At 45.8% G+C, this 6,650-nt stretch overlaps 2 long non-coding RNA genes across 2 annotated transcripts; both read right to left on the reverse strand.

Annotated features, from left to right (window-relative positions):
- Positions 1-549: 549 nt before the first annotated feature.
- On the reverse strand, positions 550-1,566 carry LOC135421799 (uncharacterized). The gene is made up of 2 exons (XR_010434199.1): positions 1,439-1,566; positions 550-1,141 (listed from the first exon to the last, which is right to left on the reverse strand). It is a non-coding gene; the product is annotated as an uncharacterized LOC135421799 (long non-coding RNA).
- Positions 1,567-2,092: 526 nt separating this feature from the next.
- On the reverse strand, positions 2,093-5,748 carry LOC135421800 (uncharacterized). The gene is made up of 4 exons (XR_010434200.1): positions 5,690-5,748; positions 4,608-4,719; positions 3,005-3,109; positions 2,093-2,480 (listed from the first exon to the last, which is right to left on the reverse strand). It is a non-coding gene; the product is annotated as an uncharacterized LOC135421800 (long non-coding RNA).
- Positions 5,749-6,650: the final 902 nt, after the last annotated feature.

The raw sequence follows: 6,650 nt of genomic DNA on the forward strand, positions 1-6,650 counted from the left end.
AGAGACTGTGGGAGAAGAAGGAGGGGGGAATTTAGGATGAGATATGTCTGGTGGAAATGTGGAGGGGGGGAGAGCAAAACCCAAAAAGCAAGAAACGGAGGTGGAGAGCATCAGGGAGAAGGAGAGGAGAATAATAGCACGGGTGCCCTCTAGTCAGCACCAGTGTTTCTCATCTCCAACATCTCTCCCTGAGTATCCCATGTTTAGAGATGGGCAAGGACTTCAATCTGGCTGTGATCCCGAGGGAAATGATGCCATGCAGTGACCCAGGAGCTTGGCACATCAGGGCATCCCACACAGGGCCCCTCATCCTCGCTCCACCCAGTGCATCAGCTGGGTCCCCCCTCATGCCACATTTGGACCAATGGCTCTGCAATGGCAACGCTACCAAGTGTGCCCTGGGATCTGATTTCCTTTCATGGCCAGGTGCTTTTAATAACCCTCTGCCAAGTGTGAGTGGTGTTGCTGCAAGTGATGCCTGGAATGAAAAGAGGAAAGAAAGAAAGAGAGAGAGAAGAAAAAAAAAAAAAGTCAATGAAACAGAACAGATAATTTTGCAATTTAATTTTCCGTCTTCTCTAATAATGGTACCAGTGTCACGTTTGATGGATGGAACTGTTACATGAGGCCTCTCAAGATTAATTCCCCTCCTGTAACTTCAGCAGTGATTTTCCAGAGCAGCCTCTTGGCTCCCTTATTCAGTCTTCCCCCTGGTCCCTTCCCCTCTCCCTTCCCCAGCCTTCTCCTGCTTAGAAGAATGTTTTGGATCAAAGCCGACAAGGAGAGTTAGGCTGGGTGTAAGGGCTGGCTTTAATGTTTGCTGAGGAGACTCGAGTCCTTTTCCTGAAGGAGAACACAGCTTTTATGTGGAAAACATCAGCAATCAGACCTGAATATCCTCTGTTCCTTATCAGAAACGGCTGACTACTGCACAAATACGGCATATCTGTTCCTTCCAGGATCTTGAAGGATCTACATTTTTTACCATCCCACTTGGGCAGAAATCTCTGAAGCCCATTGAAAGTTACACCGTAATCTGATCTCCATATTTTCTCAAGCCAGGAGATCTGGAATTTAAAGGCAAGGTTTGATCTTATCTGTTTTTTATCTGATGATGCTGGCTCCACCAAATAAGATTTATCTGTAAAGAAAATAATGCAATTAATGTCCCGGCTGCCGAAGTCTTTATGGAGACCTTTCAATTTTTGCTACTCAGAGCACTCCAATTAAATGTAACTCTGTAAACCTGAGTGAACCAGACCCTTATTTGAGAACATGCAACGCTCCTAAATTAAATTTGTGGACTTGTGGAAAGGGTTCAGGCTTTTTTTGTGTGTGAAAGGGACACAGAGACACTGTTCTGAGCAAACCCCGGTTGCTCTCCCCTCGCCTGGCAGGGAGCACACATACCACTAACAAGTGCTATTACTGCACTTACGTCACTGAGGCATTTTCTCCTTCTGGCATCCTCTCTGGCATCCCAGGGCTGAAGGGGCTCCAGGAAAAAGCAAACTTGCTGTCCTGGCAGGGGGGCAAAGGATGCACGTGAAAGGCTGTGCAAGGCATCAGCAAAGTGTGTGTGCTGAGCACCACGGTGCCCGTGGCTCACCCCAGAGCCAGATCCAGCAGGATATCAGTCAGTCCAGAGGGATCAACTGAGTAGGATACCCAGATCCTTAAAAATCTCCAATAGATCAAAGAAACAGGGGGATATTCCTCAAGCTGGTAGCTCTCTTAGTTTTCCAGCATTTTGGAGCCCCCATGGAGTGCCCCATGACAACCTTCCAGCAGGACTGATACCTTGGTTCTGTTATCCAAAGAGGGGAAAGATGCACAGAAAATTGATCTTTTTAAATATCTAGGAACTTTAGATCAGCAGCTTCCAACTGAACAGTGTACAGCCCTCTCCAGACTCCTCTCCAGCTTCTCTTCTCCAGTTTCTCCTCCTCTGAAGTTCAGAAGTGGTTGGAAGATCCACAGGAGCAGAAGAGGCAGGAAAAGAGTGGAGGGACAATCTGGGACTGCCATTCCTCTTTGAGCTGAGCCATTCATGATGCCACCCTGGGCATCACCCCCAGGGTTTCTCAGGAAAACCAAGCCAGGCACAGCACGTGATGTGAAGGGTCAGCAGGGGTGGGTTAGAAGGGGAGGTTTCACCGTGAGCAGGTTCACTGTGAATGGGTTCATTCACTGCAATTCTGATTTTTGGCTTTGCTGTTCCGTGCAAAAGCAAAACAGCGTTTCTGGCTGATCTCACCTGAATTATTTCCAAACTGCTTTTCCTCTGAGTTATTTGGGTTTGGAACAAGTCTGAAAAAATTAATTGTGCACCCAGTCCTAGGATTTTGCTCTATCAGCTGGCTTCAGCGTTTCCCTAGCTGCATTTTGGCTGCAACAACCTCCAAGATGGAAAATTGTGTTCCTGTCCTGAAATCTGTCTTAGCCTCTTGTTCATCCAAGATGCTGATGGGAAGAACTCTCTCCCTGAAAAAAAACAAAACAAAACAAAAAAGTTGCTTTGAAATTTCTACAGTCAGGAAAAAGAGTGATCACAAGAAAGTACACACACCTGTTAGTTGCTATTTTCTGATATAATCTATATTTTTTCTTTATTAAATTTCAGAGACCTCTGGGATATTATTGTCCTGCTCCTTTATGGATCACTTTTATCTAAGCCTAATTTCCCCACTTAAAACTTCATTTCACAGGATTAATGTTACTAAACTTCATGGTTGTTCATCTCTCTGCCCCCATTTTCTTTGTTCATGGAAGACCATCAACAAAATTCCCTTCTTGTTAGTGAAAGTCTTTTTTTGATAAACATTGCTTCATATATACATCTTTTTGTTTAAAAATGGCAATGCTACTTAATAACAAACTGTGAGGCCTCCACAGATGAGCGTTGCAATCCTGGCTGGAAATAATTTAAAGCAACTTTACCAGATGTAAAAGGGCAGGAGCAAATCACAAATTCACTTTGTCACAACCACATGGATTGACTAACCTGAAGTCTTTGGAAATGGCCATATCTGACCCTAGTAAGAGCTCTTCTCTCAGCAGTGGCAGATCTTCAGCTGATCTTCACATTACAAAAGGAAATGGCTTCAAACTGACAGAGAGCAGATTTAGATTATATATTAGAAAAAAAAAATTGTTCCCTGTGAAGATGGTGAGGCCCTGGCACAGGTTGCCCAGAGAAGCTGTGGCTGCCCCATCCCTGGAAGTGTCCAAGGCCAGGTTGGATGGGGCTTGGAGCAACCTGGGCTAGTGGAAGGTGTCTCTGCCCCTGGTAGGGAGGTGGAACAAGATGAGCTTTAAGGTCCCTTCCAGCCCAAACTGTTCTATGATTCTGTGAACACCTTTGGGTGATCCTTGATGATGTTCAGGTGGGCTGAAGGTACTTCAGGCACGCTGGATTTGAGGGGACTGGCCACCCAGACATGGAGGATGAAGACATGGGCACCCTCAGTGTAGATCAAAAAGCTGGTGAACCATAAAGATGCCACTCTTGGCTGGAGTCAAGCCTGCCTGGCCCTGTATCTGACCTTGCTTTCCTCTGAGATGAACCCATTCATCTTCTCTCATGGTGGCAAAAGCTTTCACGTGGATGAGCACGGAAGGAGCCCAGAGCTTACAAGGTTTGCCCCATCCTACCTGGGAACAGGCTCTCCACATACCCCTGGGATGGGATGGGATGGGATGGGATGGGATGGGCCTCATTGCTTCGCTAATCAAAGACCTTGCCCATCACGAGTTGAGGAAATCAGTTACATGCAGTAAAACTGAAATTTCCATTCCTTGTGTAAACACCATGTATCTCTCCAATGGTGTCCATAAAAATGCGGGAAAGTGCAAACTCAGCAGCTGGAATAGACTGGGCACCTCCGCGCAGTGAGCGGTTACCAGGTGGTCTCTGTCACAGGAGGTGATTTATGCTCACTCTCTCCCTCTTGGGCTGCTTTTATTTAGTTAGTGGGAGTTTGGCAGCCCAGAGGTCACAGACACTCCAGTCACTAGTGGTTTCTCTACTGAAATGGAGAAATGCCTGTAGGGAGGGGAGGGGGGAACAGGATGGGACGGGGAGAGAAGAACTGAGCTGAATGCACGCTAGTGTCAACCACTGCAAAACCAGCAGGGCCATAAATAGTAAAGGTTTTGGGAGACGAGGGGCGATGAATAGTGCCTTAATCACAAATGAAATGTCAAGGGAGGAGGGGGAAGGGGCTCTGTATTTATTCTCTCTTGCATGAGATTTAAAACCAGAGAGACAGCATCCTTGGGGATCTCACAATGAATTTTTTCTACACATCCAAGGAAGGAGCTTGTCCAGGCCTTGCACAGCTTTTTTTTCTTTTTTTTTTAAACCATGTTCAACTAAATTTTTGAAAAATGAGTTCATGACACTACTCCTTTCTTTCTTCTGCCTTTCTCTTTGGGTTTGTGCAAGACACTTAAGATACATCCTTACCTCAGTTTAAGCAGGTTGTGGGAGGGCATAGCGAGAACAGCCCTCTTGAGACATCCTCAGAGAGCTCCAGAGGGAAGATTCAGCAAGGAGGAATAGCAGATCCTGAATGATCCACACACAGCTGAGGTCCTGTACATACCTGAGATGTGGCACCTCAGTTTTGCTGTGGTGGATGTACATATCTCATGGTCTTATAGCCCTTTGGTTAAGCCCAGATGGAGAAGGATTGGGTGCCTGAGGTTAGAACTCTCCTGGAAATGAAATGGTGATGATGCTTTCCAGCTGCTCCAGGATACTTCTGCAACAGCATTTCTGTACCCTTACTGTGTCTGAAGGACCACAGACAACGTGGGGCTGCAGCAGCTCCTGTCTGGGTCCCTGCTTTCAAACATAGGGACAGTATTAATTAGCATCACTACTCCTGATTTACTCAGCAAGTCAACAAAAGAACACCTCCGAAATCCTTAATACTTGAGCCAGTTTCATTTCCTCTGGGATCCAAATCCTGGGACCTGAGGCACTGCTACACCCTCCCTTTCCATGCATGGCACGTGTTCCTTGAACTTTGTCTTCATTAGAAATGTGTAATTTGTGATCTCAGCGGTACCTCCGCACGGAGCCAGGAGCAGCACTATTGGCTTTCATGGAGCTGCTCTGGACTTACATCAAGGTGAATGAGATCAGTCCATTAGCCTCCCTGGCAAGCTCCCTAGAACATTGTTACATTTTACTCTTGTCCCTGAAATGCTCTAGTTTTGGCCAATGGCTTCCCCTCCCTTGTAGTCTGCATACATCCAGGTCACCAAATCCCCAAGTGTCCTCCAAGGTCCCAGGAATCGTGGTTTGATTTCACACTGGACATTTTGTGCTAGAAGAAAAATGGTCTGGGTCTTATTTTCTAAGGTTCCCAGTCCAGGAAATGCAGGAAGCTGTTCAGTTCAGGTTTTTCTTGTGTGACAGATCAGCTTTTTCATACATCTGCTGATACAACGCTCAAGGATAATTTGACTTTCCTTGGGGAAAATAAACAGCTGGAAAAGTTACAGGGGGAAAAAAAAAAAAGAGCTTTTCCCAAGAAAATCTCCCCTCAAGTTCATAGGAAATTGCAGTGACCTACAAAGCACAGAGCAAGAGTTGATTGGGCTGGAAGGGTTTGAGAAAGCTGTTGGAGCTAATTTTTCCCTAAGGAAGAAACAGCTTTGCCTGCTCTGTGAAAGAGACCTGCTCTATGGGAAGGGATTTGGACTTTACCCCTTGGGCAGTCCCCCTGCAGCCAATGGAAAGACTCCTGAAGGAAGAGGAGCAGAGCAGCAGAGGAATGTTATCAGGCTGAATTGGGCACTTCTCTCCCAGGAGTGTCACAAAGGACCAACGAAAGGTCATAAACACTCAAAGATCTCACGATAAAGTGGATCTCATCCACGTAATCCCGTTACAGAGGACCTGCGGGATGGTTTGTGTCAGATGAAGATAGGGAACAGATGAAGGGAGATCTCCTAAGAGAACATCAGCATTTTTGGGGGTGGGAGGTCACTGCTGTCTATGGAGGCTAACGAGAAGTGCAATGCAAAAGCAGTGTGTTACCATTACACTGCAGGAATGACTCCACATGGACAAGGGCTACTCCTTGCTCTTGGCTTATGGACGTCCCTCCTGCTGATGCCAACACAGGAGCCATGGGACTCCAACCAGATCCTAAGGAGAAGAAACCAGTGTAGCAAATCTTATTTCCAGTTTGGGATTCTTTACTCAAACCCTGAATGTTCATCCAGATTGCCATGATTTGTCTGTTTTTGGACAGAAAAACAGTGAGAAAATATGTATCATATCATAAAACATATAAGTTTCACTACTCACCCAGAGCCTAACTCCTGTCTGATCAGTATTTCTGAAAACTGAGCAAATTATTTAAGTACTTGGTGTGCACTTTAAGCTCATTATAAGCAGCCAGTTAAAAAAAAAAATCTTGTCCGTACGTGTTTTTTTGCTCAATGAGGTGTTAAATAGGAGATGCTCTTTAAACAAACTAATCCATCCACGAGAAAATATACAAAAGAAAGGCTTTGGAGTGACATTTACCTCTCCCCAAGCACGTCAGAAACGCCGCCTGTCTTCTCACTCGCCATCACCGAGGGAGAAAAGGATGAAGTGGGAAGGTCTCCGTCTTAGCAAAACAGCTGCC

Source organism: Pseudopipra pipra, chromosome 14 (genome assembly GCF_036250125.1).
Source record: "Pseudopipra pipra isolate bDixPip1 chromosome 14, bDixPip1.hap1, whole genome shotgun sequence".
NCBI classification, from domain to species: domain Eukaryota; kingdom Metazoa; phylum Chordata; class Aves; order Passeriformes; family Pipridae; genus Pseudopipra; species Pseudopipra pipra.